The sequence below is a fragment of the Chelonia mydas genome, chromosome 2, assembly GCF_015237465.2.
Source record: "Chelonia mydas isolate rCheMyd1 chromosome 2, rCheMyd1.pri.v2, whole genome shotgun sequence".
In the NCBI taxonomy this organism is placed as follows: Eukaryota; Metazoa; Chordata; order Testudines; family Cheloniidae; genus Chelonia; species Chelonia mydas.
Genome location: NC_057850.1, coordinates 12939385 through 12956961, shown reverse-complemented (window position 1 = coordinate 12956961; position 17577 = coordinate 12939385). Strand labels below are relative to the sequence as shown.

Below are 17577 nucleotides of genomic sequence, written 5' to 3'. Positions count from 1 at the left end.
GAGGGCTTGGTGCTCTGGGGGAGGGGAGGGGGGGGAAGGGAAGAGTAGGCAAGGGAATGGGAGGGAAGGAGAGGGGCTTGTGAGGAAGGGGAAGGGCCGGGGGTGAGCCTCCCCAAACAGAGGGTTCACGCACCACCCATGTCTAACTCCTTTTGTGCACCCAGGACTAAGTCACTTAGGACCTGTTTATGAACAACACTGAAAACAAGACTCTGTCTCATACACAGAGCTCAGCATTTGTGTATATATTTCTACAGGGTATGTGTGTGTATACACACAGAGGCATGCAGGCACATGCATATGCAATCCTTTAGAAGATTATGAATTCCACATTTAATCTCTTTTTATGAGGGATCTTTTTCAATTCTTCAGCTCTAATATTATGTAAATTCTATACTGAAGTGTTTTTTTTCCCTCTGAGTGACATTGTTGGGTGCTGACATCAGCTGAACTGAAACAACTGTACAATCACCAGGAGATGTCTGTAAGCCCAGACCCAAATTACAATGCACTTGCACCATTATGTTTCTTATGAAAAGGAGAGTTTTCTTTTTTTACCTCTCTTGGGTATATGTGATCCTGCTTATATTGAGATACATTAAATACCAATTAATATTTTTGAATTAAGCAGGATTTATACTCTTGACACTTTAATACTCCAAAGAGTTGCTAGGGATTGAGATTTCAGAAACCATTTATCTCACAGTTTGCTAATTTCACCCAAACACAACGTTGAAGGCTGAATATTATATGTCATCGTGTTCTACTGATTCTATATATACAGAGCATATTTATATCTACATGTAGGGCGATATTTATATCTGCTCTTTAAAAAACTCCTGAAATATTGAAATGAGTCTAGAATTAAAATCAAGTTTCCAATTGTTTTATATTATGCGAATAACAAGAAATGAAATTGTTTATCATTTGTGTGTCATTCGATCAGTTTAATGTTTGTTCTGGCTATCTGTTTTTCCTTAGCATTTATATGGCCCTCATTACTGCCGTGTTTGAACACACTGCAGAATCTTTAGCACATTTATTCTCTTAACACCCTGCAAGCAAGGAAAGTGCTATTATTATTATTTTGAAGCTGGGAAACTGAGGCAGAGCGACAAAGTGGCTTGCTAGCAGTCACATAAGAGGGCTGTTGCAAACCAGAGAATTGAACTGGGTGTTTAGGAAACCTAAGCTTGTGCCCGATTCCCTGGACTATCCTTCCTCTCATGCAAGTAGCTAGGATGGTTTAGACTGCAGGAGTACTTTATTGACTTGTTTGGAGAAAAATGAGTTGACACAGATACAGGATATCCTTGGTTCCTTGACTGGTCTCCTAAGATTTCAGTGTACATGTTTTTATCTTCCTCGCTTTTACTGTACATTGTTTACCATCTCTCTCATGTTTAGCTCCAGATTCTGACACCTTTACTCACCAGGAGTAGCACCTTACTCACCAAGTATCTCATAGAAGTCAATGGGACAACATGACGAAAAAAGTTCTAAATAAGGCAAGACCACAGACATCGACCCCTTTTGCAGTCGGTGGCAGTCAGGGGCTAGTGCGGGGGGAAGCACTCTTATAGCAGGACAGCGAGAGCTGGCTGAGGAATGCAAAAAAAAGTTTGCAAAAAATGTTCACCAACATTTCAAAAATGGTTGACCCTCCTGAGATGAGGTAATTGCTGTTCCCATATATAGTCCCCTAGTATCCAAAGAAGCCATTTGCTTGCCTTAGTCCTAGAAATGAAGTGTGCCCTCACACACTGCCACTGGTGTGGTACCCATGCTAACCACTCACCTGTCACAAAAACAGCAATTACCGGGAAGGCCACAATGAGCTTTATTTTGAGTTTCAGGGTTTGGCAGCCCTAAAACTCAAAGCAAAACGGCTAAGAGTTCCCCTGTTTGGAATCAAAACTGGATGGAGCTCCTAAGCTTCCTGTAGTTTCCACCTAAAGGCCTGATCCAAGCCACAATCTAAGTCAATTGGACTTCAGTAGGCTTTGGAGACGGCCCTTCAAGAATAACTAGGAACTCATTTAGGGAGCGCATCAAAAGAGGAATGAACAGCTCAGATCCAGGCTGAATATTGTGTTTGTGATGAAGTCCAAAAAACCAGGGAAGTTTTAACAGTTTTTAGATTTAGTTACTATTGGCCCAGTTTCTCAGCTGGAATAAATCAGCACAGTTTTATTAGCTCCAAGAGAACTAGCTACACGCTCTGAGCATCTTCTCCCGTCACATCCCACACAGCTCTCCTGTGCAGCTCCACTTTGACTGCTGCTAAACATCTGATCAGTCTCTGCTGAACCACCACTGTTTGAAATAAGTCCATGCCGGCACCAGAGCACAGATGACACACTGCCTGGGGAATGTTGGCTTGTTTTTTTTTTTATCTTTGTTTGTTTGTTTGGGTTTCCTTTTTACAACAAATGGACCCATTTTCAAACCACGGATGCAAACACATCCGAAATGCAGGGGTGCTCAGAATCCGAAACTAGACCTAGAGGCAAACTTTGTGAATGGTCCTTGTCTTTATAAAGCAAAAAACCAAAACCTCAGATACAAACTGAATAGGAATGTAGGATTTGCCAGACTGGATCATCCCTGAGGTCCATCTAGTTGAGTGTCTTTACAGCGGCCAGCGCCAAATGCCTCACAGGCAGGTGTAAGGATCCCTCAGCAGACAGATGTGGGATAATCTCTTCCTCGCATTAGGTCTCAGCCTGGTCTCTAATTAGTTAACGAATCTAGTCTAGTGCACAGGGGTGTTGTGAGGTTTCATTTACTGACATCTGTATGAGATTTCAGATCTCTGGAGGAAAGGAGTTCAATAAGCACAAGGTATTAGTCTAATGGCATTATGCCTATAGTGTTCTGTCTCAGTAGAGTAGAAAAAACAACTGTTGGTGTTGAAATATGCCTGCTTCATCAGCACTTCCCTTCCCCATATGTCTTCTTAGCTGAAGGATTTAAGTGGACAGTTTCTTAGACTTTATGGACCACTGAGTGTTCAGACAGGTTACGCCGAAGAATCGACAATAGCAGAGTTTGAAAACCTGTTCAGATCAACCAGATCTGACTATTTCATCTGCGTCAGGTTTAAATACATCCCTAAGGTAACAAGCCAAACTGGCTGTGGGGCAGCATCACATTATTTTTCAGCTTTCCTTTGTAGAAAAAAGGCCCTCCTGCAAGGCGGCTCTACGGACATGCTGCTCACTGCCTGTTTCTACACCACTGACCGATGAAGCCTCAACATGGGGTATCCTTTTGCACAGCCAAAAGGGACTATGCAATGCTAATTTGCTTCTGGTGATATGGCTCGCTCTGTTGTTTCACGTACATGGATCTTTCCATTTAAATGAACTTCCTCAAAGTCCTTGATATTTTTTTTTTAATTTTTATTTAAACTTATGAGTATATCTCACTTCGTTATAGCCAACCATGAATGACTGGGGGATGCGTTGTTGTGAGCATGCAGTTAATTGCTTTGATGTGGATGTGTGTAGCTTGTTTTAAAATTATAGCACAGAACAGTATGTAATCAGGGTGGCAGGTGGCTAGGCTGCTTCTTTCAGGTGGTTTTTTTTTAACGTAATAAGATCAAACATGCTATCTTGGACATACTCTGCCGTGCTGTCTTCCTGGAAGCTAGAGCTTCTAGCCAGAAGGCAATGGCTTAGGGGTGTAAGCATTCAGGTGTGAAATAACTCAATGCCCTGCAACCCCAAGCTTGAAACCTAGTGGGGATGACTTAACTTTTAATCCTTTGTAAGTGTGTGTATGTATGGGAGATACGCAGTTTATGGGGAGAGACGTTTTTTTTTTTGATAAAGCCTTAAAATCGAAGTCTTACATACTCTGCCTGTACATTCAGGGTTTGTCTACACTGCAATTAGACACCCGCAGCTGGCCCATGTCAGCCGGCTCGAGAGAGCAGGGCTCGGGCTGTGGGGCTGCCCAATTTAAATCTGTGGCTGGCACCCAGGGTTTAGGACCTGCAACGTGGGAGTCTACACTGCAATTAAACAGCTCCACAGCCCGAGCCCTGGAGCCCCAGTGAGCTGGCAAAGGCCAGCTGTGGGTTTTTAATTGCAATGTAGACATATCCTCAAGACCCCGTCACACAGTAATGATTCCATGGTGTCCTAGCCATTCCCTGACTGTTAATCTGTGCACTGATCATTTGGCTGTTGCCATCTACGCCCATGGTGGCTACATTCCAGAAGGGAAGGGTACTGCAGGTTTGGTGTTTGTAGAGTGCACTTATCCTTTGAGATAAAGGAGTTACAGAGCTAACACAATGGGTAGCATAGTCTAGCGGTTAGTGTACTGGAAGCTCAGAGACATGGGTTCTATTCCCTGCTGTGCACAAGCCATCCGCCTCTCTGTTTCCCCTTTCCCCTACAGCTCTTCTCTGGCTTGTCTATTTAAACCATGCACTCTTAAGTGCAAGGACCATCTCTCACTCTCTGTGCTGTGTGTAGAAGACGGAGGCTCCAGTGCTGATTGGACCTCTAGCTCCTTCTGTAAAACTAATAAGCAATAATATTGATAAGAAATGCAACAGACCAAATTCTGCCCTTACTTGTACTGGTGTAAATGTAGATTAATTACACTGACTTTGGGGAGTGAGTTCTGATTTCCAATAATGTGACTGAAAGCAAAGAATGGTCCAAATTGATGTAGCCCATTGTGATTTGTGCTCGCTTTCTCTTGCTCTCTCTCTCTCTCTCTGTGTATGTATACGAAAGAGAGAGAGATTGAGAGAGAGGGCACTAGTGTTTTGGTGCAGCTCTATTTAAAACTAATTTGCATATTTCCTTTACCTATTGTAGTTCACACAGCCCTGGATTTTGTCATCCGTACTCAGCCTGAGTAGTCATTTATTCTGCAAGAAGTCTTGTGTTGAAGTCAGTGGGAGTTCTGCCATTGACCTCGGTCGAGTCAGAATGGCTTCCATTGACTTCAGTAGTGCTACTTGCATTGTATGGCATTACTCAACATGAATAAGCGGATTGGAATCTGGCCAACAGGGAATCAAATGGGAACTCTATCGTCACATGACTAAATTAATTGTAATTTATGTCCCTCCTGTTGGATTAGCCCCAGTAAATAACATATAAATCAAGACATAGGTGATGTTTTTCCCACACAGGAAAGCCCTCCAAAATCACACAGGGGATTTCTCTCGTTCTCCAAGAGGCCATAAGATGAAAGCAAGTAGAATCTCTTACTGATGTTCTGCAGAGAAATAACTCAGAGCCACTTAACTCCCCTACATAGTAAATGTGATGAGGCTTACCCCTGTCACCTGCAATGGAAGGGAAAGAACCCCAGTTAGTCATGCTCTGCACCTACAGGGTGTTTAATTAATTATCTCCTGGCCAGATGAGGTGAACTTTTAATTAGAGTGAGGGAGCTCAGTTGGGGAGAAGACTGCATAGGAGACAGGTCTGTCTGGTGGAGAGAAGCCCTGGGATAGGGTTTAACAGACAGGAAACCTGCTGCTGACCACTCAACCCCATCTCAGACTTTGGGTAACTATATCTGGGGTGCTCTAGATTATAGTTATTTTAGAAGTGTGCTTTAGAATCAATAAAAACATGGATTTTTGGGTGAAAGCACTCTTGTGTGTACCAACCATTTATCAGACAGAGGAGCTGGGTCCCCATTGATTTATATCCTGAAACCACCTGGAAAACAAAGATGAGTTACCATAGTTTTGAGTTCAGAAAACCCCAGGTAACAACAGATCCATGGAAAACCCTTTGTGGTCCTGGAGGGAACACTCCTCCAAAAGTGGCTTTTACCCCACTTTCCACGTGGCCAGGTAAAGCAATTGGTCATTCAGGGTTGATGAAGTCAGTGGTGAGGAAATATGTTATAATGGTTGGGAATGGACTTCTGAGTTCTAGCTATGCCAGTGGTGTGCTGTGCAGTCTTGGGACAGTCACTTAACATTTCTATGCCTCTATTTCTCTATATGTAAACAGGGCCAGTGCTGCTTATTTTACTCACTGAGGGGGTGCAAAGATCATTTAATACTTTGAGTTCCTGGGATTAAATGTTATACCAGTGATCACCTTCAAACTTTTCAGTCACCTTAGAGAACCAGATAATATCACCTCTCTGAGTAACCCCACAACAATGTATCCATTTGGCTCAGACACAACTGGAATAGGATCGAGTAGGAGTTTTATTTGTGGCTATGGATTTCAATGATAGCAGCAGAGCCGCTGTTAAGTCACATGGCTTTTATTCATGCCACTTCAGTGCTGGTGTCTGGAAGAAAGATTCACATCTGAAAAGGTAAAAACTAATTTCTTCTTCTTTTTTTTTTTTAAACAAGTCATCAAGCTATTACATGCACGCACGTGCACGCTATGGAGAAACAAGCTCTGCCCTTGGTCGTTTAATGAAATGTCACCTTAAATGAAGCAAACACTGTGAGCGATCTGAGAGCTTGGGGAACCTGGCCCGGTGAGTAAGCTTGCATTTGAAAATTATTGTTTGGGAGCATATGGAGAGGCTGGCTTCCGAGCGCTGGAAAATATGCCGGGACATGCTGAGAAACATGAGTAAGCATATTTAACAGTGACAGCTCTCAAGCTATTTTGCCGGTTCCCTTCTGAGTGCTAACCTCCCTCCCTCACCTGCTCCAGTGCCAGATCAGCACAATGATTCTCCTGTTTCCTTCTCTCCAAAGGCCCGGCCCAGAGCTGGGTAGGAAATGGTTTTCTCATCCCGTGAAAATTTGCTAAGATTTTTTTTTTAATTCCCTTTACACATCAGGACGAAGAGGAGATCTTCCAAAAGCACAGATTTAAACCTGCATCGACCACTTTTAAGGTGAGCACCCTGCCCATCGGTCTTCTGGCTGTTTACAATTGCTGCTTTCTCAGACTTCCCTGTTGGAGTTTTCTGCTTTTTATAATTAATTAGACATCCCTTGGGCTAGAGAGAGACTGATTCTACAGCCTGGTGGACCCAAGTCCCTTAGGGTTGCCAACTGTCTAATCACACAAACCCAAACCTGCACCCTGCCCCAAGGCCGTGCCCCTGCCCCACCCCTTCTCTAGCTACATCTCTGAAACCAAAAGACAGGTGCTTCTGAAGAAGTACAGAGCAAGGACACTAACCATTCAAGAAATGGTAACCATCCTCAACACCAGCATTACCGAGGCCGAAGGGAAAAGCAGAAAACTCCCCCACTCTATGTGAATCTCTACAGAGCCTGGAGCTATAGCTCTGAGAGATGCCACCTGACCCAGTGAGGTATTACCTCTGCTGTGCATTGGTGGTAATTTAAACATCCACATTGTGAACGCTTTCATTCCTCCTGTGAGAAAACAGAGGGAGGGTGACAGATCTGCGCCGTTTATTGGGAGTGTGTCTGGGAACTGCTTTCAGCTTCTGGCACTCCCCTTGCTCCCCTGTGATTAAGTGGGTATTATGGCAAGTCTGTCTCAGGTTCTCCTTTGTTCGGCCAATCAACGTTTAGCCCTGTCTGGCAGTTCCTCATTATGACTCCAGCCCTGCAGCTGGATCGTTAATAGTCTCTCCCCTCTCAGGGTGGTAAGGAGTCTAGTGAGTCAGGGGGCCAGTAACACTAGCATAGAGTTGAGGGGCTCCAGCCTCTTGGGGTTTGGACCCCAATGCTCCACACGCTTTAATGACCCCTCTGCTGGCAGTGGTAGGAGAACCAAGGCCCATCCACTCCCAGTTCAGGGACCCTGTATTAAGTAGCTGGAATCGGTTTCTCTCAATCCCTGACTGCTTTCCTGGACAGTATCCTACCATGTCTCTCCTGTAGGCTGTTTCCCAGACTTCTGCTCTGTTGTCCTCTTCTTCAGAAGGTCTGGTTACCTAGGCAGCTTCCTGCCAGCCTATTCCTGAAGGACCCTGCTCTCCGTGTGGGTCCTCAGCCTCTCTAGCAGCCACCTCAGTAGAAAAGGAACTAATGTCTTCAGGGAGAGGGCTGTCTAAAGTAGTCAATAAAGTGTTAAACTAAGAACAAAAACAGGGGATGAAAGAGGAAAGATATGAGCACTCAGCCCAAAAATCAAGATGTTGTGAACCAAATTAATCAAAGAACCAAAGAACATGAAGAGAGGAAATTATTTAATTGCCTATACACCAATGCTAGGAGCCTTGGTAACAAACAAAGTGGAATTGGAATTGCTCGTTTATGAGCATAAAGTCAATTTAATTGGTATTACTGAAACCTGATGGGATGAGTCACATGATTGGCATGTTAAACTCAATGGCTATAAACTATTTTGGAAGGATCAAGCAGACAAAATGAGAGGGGTAGTGGCACTCTGTCAAAAATGGCATTACCTGATTCTGAGTTACGGATAACTCTGATCCATAAGGATTCAAGATTATTTTCCTCTGTGTCCTTACAGATGAAACAGAAGATGGGGGGTATTAGCTGGTGTCACCTATAGATGACCAAATCAAACTAGCCAACAGGATGACTGGCTCCTTACGTACCTATCTACAATGTGTAGGAAGAAAAGCTGCAGTATCATTGGGGACTTGAATTTGAGTGACACATGCTGGAGGTCTCATGCTGCCAGTACTAAAGCATCCTTGGAATTTCTAAACATGATAGATGACAATTTCCTGACTCAGAAAGTGTTGCAACCAGCATGGGGGAATTCTTCATTAGACCTCGTCTTGACAGATAAAGAGGAACTGATTACAGAACTAAAAATGAACGGAAGTTTAGGTTGAAGTGGTCATGACTTGATCACATTTATAATGTGCAAACAAGTAGACATCTTGGAAAACTGGGGAAGTTCCAAAAGACTGGCAGAAAGCTAATATTGTGCCAATATTTAAAAAAGGGTAAATGGTATGGCCTAGATAATTATAGGCCTATCAGTGATCCTGGCAAGATAATGGAGTGGTACATACTTGTGGGGCTGGCCTTTGCCACTGCCCACGCAGCTATGGTTGCACTGCTGTTTTTAATGAAATAACTTGATCAAAGCTAGTATTTGTACACCTACCTGATCTGTGCTGGAGACACACCTTAAACTGCATTATGTGTGACTGTAGAATGAGCCTGTGTTCTGGCTGCGACAAACATTTCCGCTTAGCACAAGAGATTAAATCACTTTTATTTCCAGTTGCTCCTCCTCTGACTTTTTGACAACTCCTTTAGGGTATTAGAATTACCCCCAACATTTTACGCACATACTAAGCCTGCATTTGGGTGTCCAATGTGTAAGTGCGCACCTATGTGCTCAGTTTTGCAGATGGCTTGTGCATTTACAGAAGGTGCACTTGGAGATGGTGTGGCCACCCAGGTTTGATACTTTGCCCCTTAAAAGGGAAAAGACATTAAAACCCTGCCCACAGGATGGGCTCACTTAGTCTTTATTGCACGTTTGAAGTGGGGCTGGTTGAACTGTTCTTAGAGAAAAGGAGCCTGGTTGAACATGGTGATGCATGGCTTGCAAACTGAACCTGGTCAAAAAGAAAAGGAGTACTTGTGGCACGTTAGAGACTAAGGTGCCACAAGTACTCCTTTTCTTTTTGCGAATACAGACTAACACGGCTGCTCCTCTGAACCTGGTCAGTGTCTTTATAATTTAGGGCTCACAATAGCTTACCACATTCCTCAGCCAGAGTACAGTAGCTCCTATGGCGCCATTGTAAGTACAGTACTTGTCTTTTGAGGGACTCCTCTGGTGGAACTGAAACACCACCCAGTTTGAGATCCAAATCAGGCCACTGATGCATGTTTGATTAACTTGGAAATGTGAAACTAGGTCTGAGGCGTGTTTGTTGTCATGTCATGGGATACAGATGTAGAAATAGACCCACTGAACACTTTATAAAGTATTTATTAAAATATGAATATGGGTTCCTTAATGCAGTGGTTCTCAGCCTGTGCTCCACAGACCCTGGAGGGTCCACAGACTATGTCTAAGATTTCCAAAGAGATCTGCGCCTCCATTTAGGGGTCCACAATTGAAAAAAGGTTGAGAACGACTACCTTAATGTATCATCTACACAGGCTTAAGGGGCAGGAGACACAGAGTTAGATGCAAAGTCTGTCTCTGCTCCCCTTGAAGTCAGTGGTAGTTTTGCCATTGAGCTTGATGTGAGCAGATTTGGGCTAACATGGAGCCCTTTAGAAAACCCCACCTCTATGCTGTATATTTGGAATTCCACATACTCTGTACTTCCAATTTTTCTAGGCTCTGTTAGGGGGCTTATTCCTTCACCCACTCACTTCCCTGGTCCTTCTCGCATGAACAGAGAGCAACAATACCCGAAGTCCAAAGGTGCAAACAATTCGATGTTTATTGGGGTGAACTTCCAGCAAGCATGATTCCAGTTTCCTTCCTTAGTATCCTCCTTCCCAGCTCTGACACCACAGAGCCTTACACCTGTGTCCCTGTTCCCATTCCTGCCCTTAGCAAAACAGGATTCCAGTTTCCCCACTCCCATTCCCTGTTCCCATCTCCCCCTTTAGCAAAACATGATTCCAATTTCCTTACCCCCATTCCCTGTTCCCATCTCCCACCCACGCCCCCTCCCTCCCACCCACGCCCCCTCACTTCCTCATTGACTACAGATTATATAGTAAAACTTGAGTTCTGCTTAGCTATACCTTAACCAATCCTTTTCCTGAAATTTAACTAACCAATCCTAACATATTGTAACATGATTATGTAACCAATTATATCCCACCACCTTAATTAGTTTACACCCAGCAAAATTAATTATACAGCAGACAGGAACAATCACAGAACCAGACAGAGATTATACAGACAAACAATAGCAAAGTGGGAACTCTAATGACAAAACAATACAGAAGTGAGGATTTCACATCCCAGCTATTGATAAGTGAGTTCTTGCCAGACAGGATGCTATCAAACTAAGTTTCCTTTTACATTTTCTAGGCACTTCCCTTTCTTTGGAGGTGATAGGAATTATCAGGACAGGATTGTATTCAGGACAGGATTGTATTCCTAACAGCCCAATAGCACCTTCTTTCAATGTGGCTAGTTTGGAATGTGAGGATGTGACTGTTCGCTTCCTGGCTTATGGCTGCCTCTGCTGCTTAGCCAAAGGCCTTAGCCTAAGCACAGGGCCTCAAACTGTCACAGTAAGAGACGGCCCTTACACCAGCAGACAGTGATTTTGATTCTTTCTTTTATACCTCTAACTAGCCAAGTAATAAGAATACCCCTAAATTCTTAAAGTACAGGCCTTTACAGACAGGCCTGAATATCTATATCCTAACAGGCTCCCCTAGGTCTAGACAGAAATAACAAAACATTTATTATCATAGAAACTAAGGGTGGCAAAAAGGCATTAGGATATAGTCCTAGACTATTCCCCACTGGGCAGGATTGTTCCATACAATAATTCTTCTGTTCCTATTAATTATTATTTCTATTGCAGTAGTGCCTAGGAATTCCAAGCTGGCATTAAAGGCTTATTTTATGAGGAATTATACAGGGCCTACCCCAGAGAGCTCACTGTCTGGGATTTAGGCAGTATGCAACAGAAACAAATGAAGGGATTGGAATAGGAGGGCATGGTAACAGAAGACACAGGTGTGTTTGCATAAATTAGTAGTCACAGGTGGCCCTTAACTTAACCAAGGGCTGGCAGTAGGACTTATAGTCATCCAGGCACAAGTAGCTTTTATAGACAGATTTCAAAGATACGGTGGTGGTGGTTTAGCAAATTTTGATAGGGACTGCTTCCCAACAGTAAAGAGAGGGGGAGATAGGAGACAGCATTAAAGCATTCTAGCACAGTAAAGAAATGATCCAGTCTCATATAAAAAGCCCCTAGCTATGTGGTTTCCTCCATTTCCTTGGGAGATTATTCGACAAGCTAATAAATCTCACTAACTTTTCCTGATGTTCAGCAGTAATGTTCCTTTTCTTAATTTCACCTCTCCATAGCAACAAAACTTTGATATCACATGAAAAGCCTCAAAACCCAAGATGATTCTAATCGTAATAATAATTATTACTGTTCTTTGCACACCCAGCCAGACTGCCATTTTCAGAGAGCACGAACGGCCTCTTACATGGCAATGGGAAACAAAGGAAGAAAGGGGGAGTGGGTGGAATTTACCTGGCTGTGCTGACCTTTTTCAGTACTCATGCAACCCTACTGATTAGGTAACCACAGGCTCTTCATCAAGGAAACAGTCACTTGTAAATGGTAAAATGAAGCTGGGGGGGATGAGGTCTGTTATTAAAAGACTCGGGAGTCTGAGACCTTTCTTTTCTTCATTTGTTTTGTTGATTGAAGATTTTTCAGCATGTAAGGCAACACAGTACATAAGAAACAAAAACAATGTGCAATGATATTAAAAGTACATGAGATCTTTCATATGAAGTTCAAGCTGCTTCTCATGTCTCTGCAGGTCTTTGTCCCCACTCCCATCAGAGTTCCCATTTTCTCTTTCTCCTATTCTTGCTATTTACTTGCTTCCAAGACTTTCTAACTCCCTTTTATATGTCCATCTCCTACTCTCATATTCAGACCTTCCTCTGCGTTGCTTCTTGTGCTTAAAATTCCTGTCCCTCTTTGAGCACCAAATGAACACCCTCTCCTCATTTGACTCCTCTTCTTCCACTAAATCTCTTCATTTACCAAGGAATCCAGTGTCAATTTTTTTTTCCATTTACTTCAATAGGACAGTAAATCAGACACCACACCACTATTGAGATCTGACTCAAAGCCATCGAAATCAATGGAAAGTCTCCCATTGGCTTCAGTGGGTTTTGAAATGGGCCCTGACAGCAAATTTTCACTGCCTGTAGGACCCATTTTAAACAAAGCACTTGAGCATATTATATTTAAGGACATGCTTAACTCAGCTTGACTTGAATATGGTTACTCTCACAATTCAAGTTAAGCGTGTGCTTAAGTGCGTTTTTGAATGGAGAGCCTTAGAGTTGATATAATTTGGTCCTGTTCAGAACACATGGTGTCCCAGTTGTATTGCTTGGATAATTTGTGGCTTGGCACTGCTCTCCCTGAGGAGTAAATGATAAGAAGTGGCAAGGCACATCATGGTGAGGGTGCACTTTTAAATTCATGCAGATAAGGATGAAGATGGTGTTAGTCTTGGAACTGACTTTAACTGATGCAGGATATGGGCCTCAGGTTAAATTAATTGAGGCAAAGACCTTGGGGTAAAATTTCAAAAGTGCCTAAATCCCATATTTTTAAAAAATGGCTTAGGTCCTTAAATCTCACAGAAAGTCAATGGGACTTTGGCTCATAAGTCACTTATGCCCACATCCTCAATATGGTATCTAGGCTTTTGGGAAGGTTTTACCCCTTGTCTTTTCCTGAGTATTGCAGAGCACAAAGCAGCAATCATCATAATGTTATAAGAAGCAGTAAAACATTCTGGTATACAATATATGATGGTAAAAATACAGTTACTATGGGGCCAAATCCTGACCCCAGATACAGGTATGCAACAAGATAACAATAGGAGAAGTAAGCATGCACCAATGGGAACATGTGACCCAAAGTATTTAAAAAGTAAGCTTCGAGGAAAGACGACAGCAATGAATATATTGTCAGAGAGGTCCTCAGGTGACAGTCATTGAACTGGCTACTTATTTGTTCTTCTCTGGCAGATGAGCATAGGGATAGTTCATGGGCCATTGTACATGGGAACACCTGACATCTTCCAGAAAACTGAATGCCCAGAAAGATGTTTCTCTCTTTCTTCCAAAGGACTAAAATGAATGAAATCTGTGAGGACCAAAATAGCCTAGAAAGCTTTCCCCTGAATAAAGAAACACCAAAATCCCTGGTGTTTCTCCTACTGATGTTTCCTGGTTTACATCTGTTTTGTTAAGGCTTCCCAGGCTTAGTCCAAGGGAGCAGTTATTCATAATTCATAAGTGAGATGAGAAAGCTGAGATTACTCCACTTGCTGTGGTAGATTATGCTTCTCTCTTACAGCTCAGCTTGGACTTGGAAGAAATATGAAGGGAGCAGGGCCCTATGACCAACATTCTCACTAGGTATGAAACCAGAGAGATATGAAAGCCCTCATGGAGACAGTGATGAGCTCCAGTAATGGACTAAGACCCCTTTGGGCTTGGTTCCCAAACAGTTTCTGTTTCAAGTGGAGTTTGCTCTTTGAGGTCTCACTGTTCCTCCCCGGTGACTGCTCCGGCTAGCAGGTCTGTCTCCGCAACACAGCAAGCAGAGCCTTCCCTCCTCCCTGGCCAGTTAGCCCCAAACTGAGCCAGGCTCTCTCCTTTTATTCCCCCTCCAGGTGTAGCAGTGTGGGGCTAGCGGGGCCCAAAAGCTCTCCTTAACCCCTTCTCTGTGCTGCGGGGACCTCACTGTCCTTCATATTATTCCTGACCAGATATTTGTTGCATAAACGTTCTGGGGTGGATTTGGTAGGTAGATATTCTCTGTCTTTGTTCTAACCTCTTCCATAGCTAAATTCAATTTGAAGGGAAAAGAGGAAGCTGCATCTCCTTGCAATTCTGGCTGGTTATCACAATGCCCCATTAGATACTGAAGCTTAGCATGCAAAAAGTAATGATGCATATCAGATATGATAACAGTGGAAACAGAGCCTCCCAGAGCAGCTCAGAGTGGACCTGCATGGGATTGAACTTGGCCCTCTCCAATTATTGAAGCCGTACTGTAGATTTCAAATTTTCAGCAGTCTTACGAACGGTGGTACGGTTTTCAGCAATATGTCATCATTAACAATATGTCTGCTTTCTTTTTTAAGCAATATGCCATCATTAATTCTGAGCTGCTATATTCCTCAAGACAGTCAGCTCAAATCCAAGCTTAATGAGGTTGAGAAACATAAAGTTAGCTAACTGCATATGGGGGAAATGAAAATGCAAAAAAATGTGGTTTCTCTCTCGTGTCTAGTGGTGATAGAGGAACTGGCTCTGAAAAAAAAATCGACTCTCTGGCCTCTCCCCCTTTCTTTCCACCCACTTATAGAACTAAAGCTGACCAGAGACATCATTTTTTAAATTCCTTTTTCAATGAAGCTGGTAACACACTGTGACACCCAGTATGACGAGGGCACTCAACCTTCAAAGGAGGCATTGTACAATGGATGGGTAGATTAAACATGTGCCATAGCCTGTGGGCTCCACAGCTGCACGCAAGAAGAAAGTGGTGGTATTTCAAGATATTCCAATCAATTAATGTTTCTATTTATGGAAAATAGTAATGGAGGCTGGCATATCTGCAAACAAAAATCCACCGGTTTTTAGGTGGACAAATAATAGTTTACGGTCTTCAAGAGCAGGAACCAGGAATTTCTGTGTGTTTGCGGCACATCACCTAGAGTATGTGAGCCCTGTTAGGGGGCTTATTCCTTCACCCACTTACTTCCCTGGTCCTTCTCGCATGAACAGAGAGCAACAATACCCGAAGTCCAAAGGTGCAAACAATTCAATGTTTATTGGGGTAAACTTCCAGCAAGCATGATTCCAGTTTCCTTCCTTAGTGTCCCCCTTCCCAGCTCTGACACCACAGAGCCTTACGCCTGTGTCCCTGTTCCCATTCCTGCCCTTAGCTAAACATGATTCCAATTCCCCCCACCCCATTCCCTGTTCCCATTCCCCCCCCCCCCATACACACACTTCCTGATTGACTGCAGACTATATAGAAAAACTTGAGTTCTGCTTAGCTGTTCCTTAACCAATCATTTTCCTGAAATTTAACTAACCAATCCTAACATATTGTAACATGATTATGTAACCAGTTATATCCCACCACCTTAATTAGTTTACACCCAGCAAAATTAATTATACAGCAGACAGAAACAACCACAGGACCAGACAGAGATTATACAGACAAACAATAGCAAAGTGGGAACTATAATGACAAAACAATACCGAAGTGAGGATTTCACATCCCAGCTATTGATAAGTGAGTTCTTGCCAGACAGGATGCTATCAAACTAAGTTTCCTTTTACATCTTCTAGGCTCTTCCCTTTTTCTGGAGGGGATAGGCATTATCAGGACATGATTGTATTCCTAACAGCCCAATAGCACCTTATTTCAGTGTGACTAGTTTGGGATGTGAGGATGTGACCGTTCGCTTCCCAGCTTATGGCTGCCTCTGTTGCTTAGCCAAAGGCCTTAGCCTAAGAACAGGGCCTCAGACTGTCACAGTAAGAGAAGGACCTTACACTGGCAGACAGTGATTTTGATTCTTTCTTTTATACCTCTAACTAGCCAAGTGATAAGAATACACCTAAATTCTTAAAGTACAGGCCTTTGCAGACAGGCCTGAATATCTATATCCTAACAAGCCCTAACGTAAAACAAATAGTAATAACGCTAATAAACAATGGTTGTGCATATATACCAAAGTCAAGTCCAACTCCAGTCAAAGAAAGAAAAACTGTATCAATGAAATATAATGGGACAAATTCACACTGGCGTTAAACTGAACTGAAATAATTGAAATCTCAAAACTCAATCTGTTGAGTTTAACAAAAGACAATGTTAAGGGGAGTCTCGATCGTAGTCTGTAAGTGCCTGCCTGGGGAACAAATAAATGATGATAAAAGGTTCTTCAGTGTAGCAGACAAAGGTATAACAAGATCCAATGGTTGGAAGTTGAAGCTTCACAGATTCAGACTAGAAATAACGTGCAAATTAACAGTGACGGTAATTAACCATTGGAACAATTTACCAAGGGTTGTGGTGGATTCTTCATCACTGGCAAATTTTAAATCAAATTGGATTGTTTTTAAAGCTATGCTCTAGTTCAAACAGGAATTAATTCAGGGAAGTTCTGTGGCCTTTGTTACAAAGGAGGTCAGACTACAAGGGGATGGGGGGAGTATCAGATATGCATCCAAACTCTTAGGTGCTTATCTGAGACAAATGTAATGCCAAGCTTTCAGGTTCACCAGTCACTAGCACTTTAGTAATGGTGCACAAAGAGGATTCTAACTGGTTGTGAATGACACATATCTTTATCCCATCTTTGTACAACTTGATGTGTCTTCTTCCCCAAGTCCCCTGGGGCCTAGTATGGGTTGAGATTTTTCCTTTCTTGCTCCTCCATGGATTGGGGGCAAAACAATGATTTTCTCGTGCTTTCCACAGCAATCCAGTGAGGGTAATGCTGTCCCAGGCCAGGAATCTTGAATCTTCTTCCAGCCGTGGATGAGAGGAACTGGAGTACCTGAACAGTGGTGGAGCAATGGAACGTCCTAATTCCAACCAGTGCAACTATGAATAGTGGGATGAATGGAACAATATATACTTGTTCATCCAAATTTCAGTTGAGGGCAGTCACCAAAATTGAAATGAACAAATCTTGGTAGTATTCTCAGTAGTCCTGAAGTTCATTATCTGATGCCCTTATCCGTACATGATGGGGGGGTGTATGTGTTTTGCTTGCTTGCTTCACATCAGTTGTGGAATTTTGGTGAGTTCTAATTCATATATGATTCCCTGACACCCTCCCAACTCAGAGCCACCTGGGCTAATCAGTGCTGTTCAAATCTCAGTCCAAGCCATTCAGCTGCTGATGTTTCATCTTTAATAAATAACTGG

The 17577-nt window shown here is 42.9% G+C and overlaps 1 long non-coding RNA gene across 1 annotated transcript; it reads left to right on the top strand.

Annotated features, from left to right (window-relative positions):
- Positions 1–5435: 5435 nt before the first annotated feature.
- On the top strand, positions 5436–17345 carry LOC122464205. The gene is made up of 4 exons (XR_006288145.1): positions 5436–5543; positions 6356–6486; positions 6799–6855; positions 17125–17345. It is a non-coding gene; the product is annotated as an uncharacterized LOC122464205 (long non-coding RNA).
- The last annotated feature ends 232 nt before the right edge of the window (positions 17346–17577 follow it).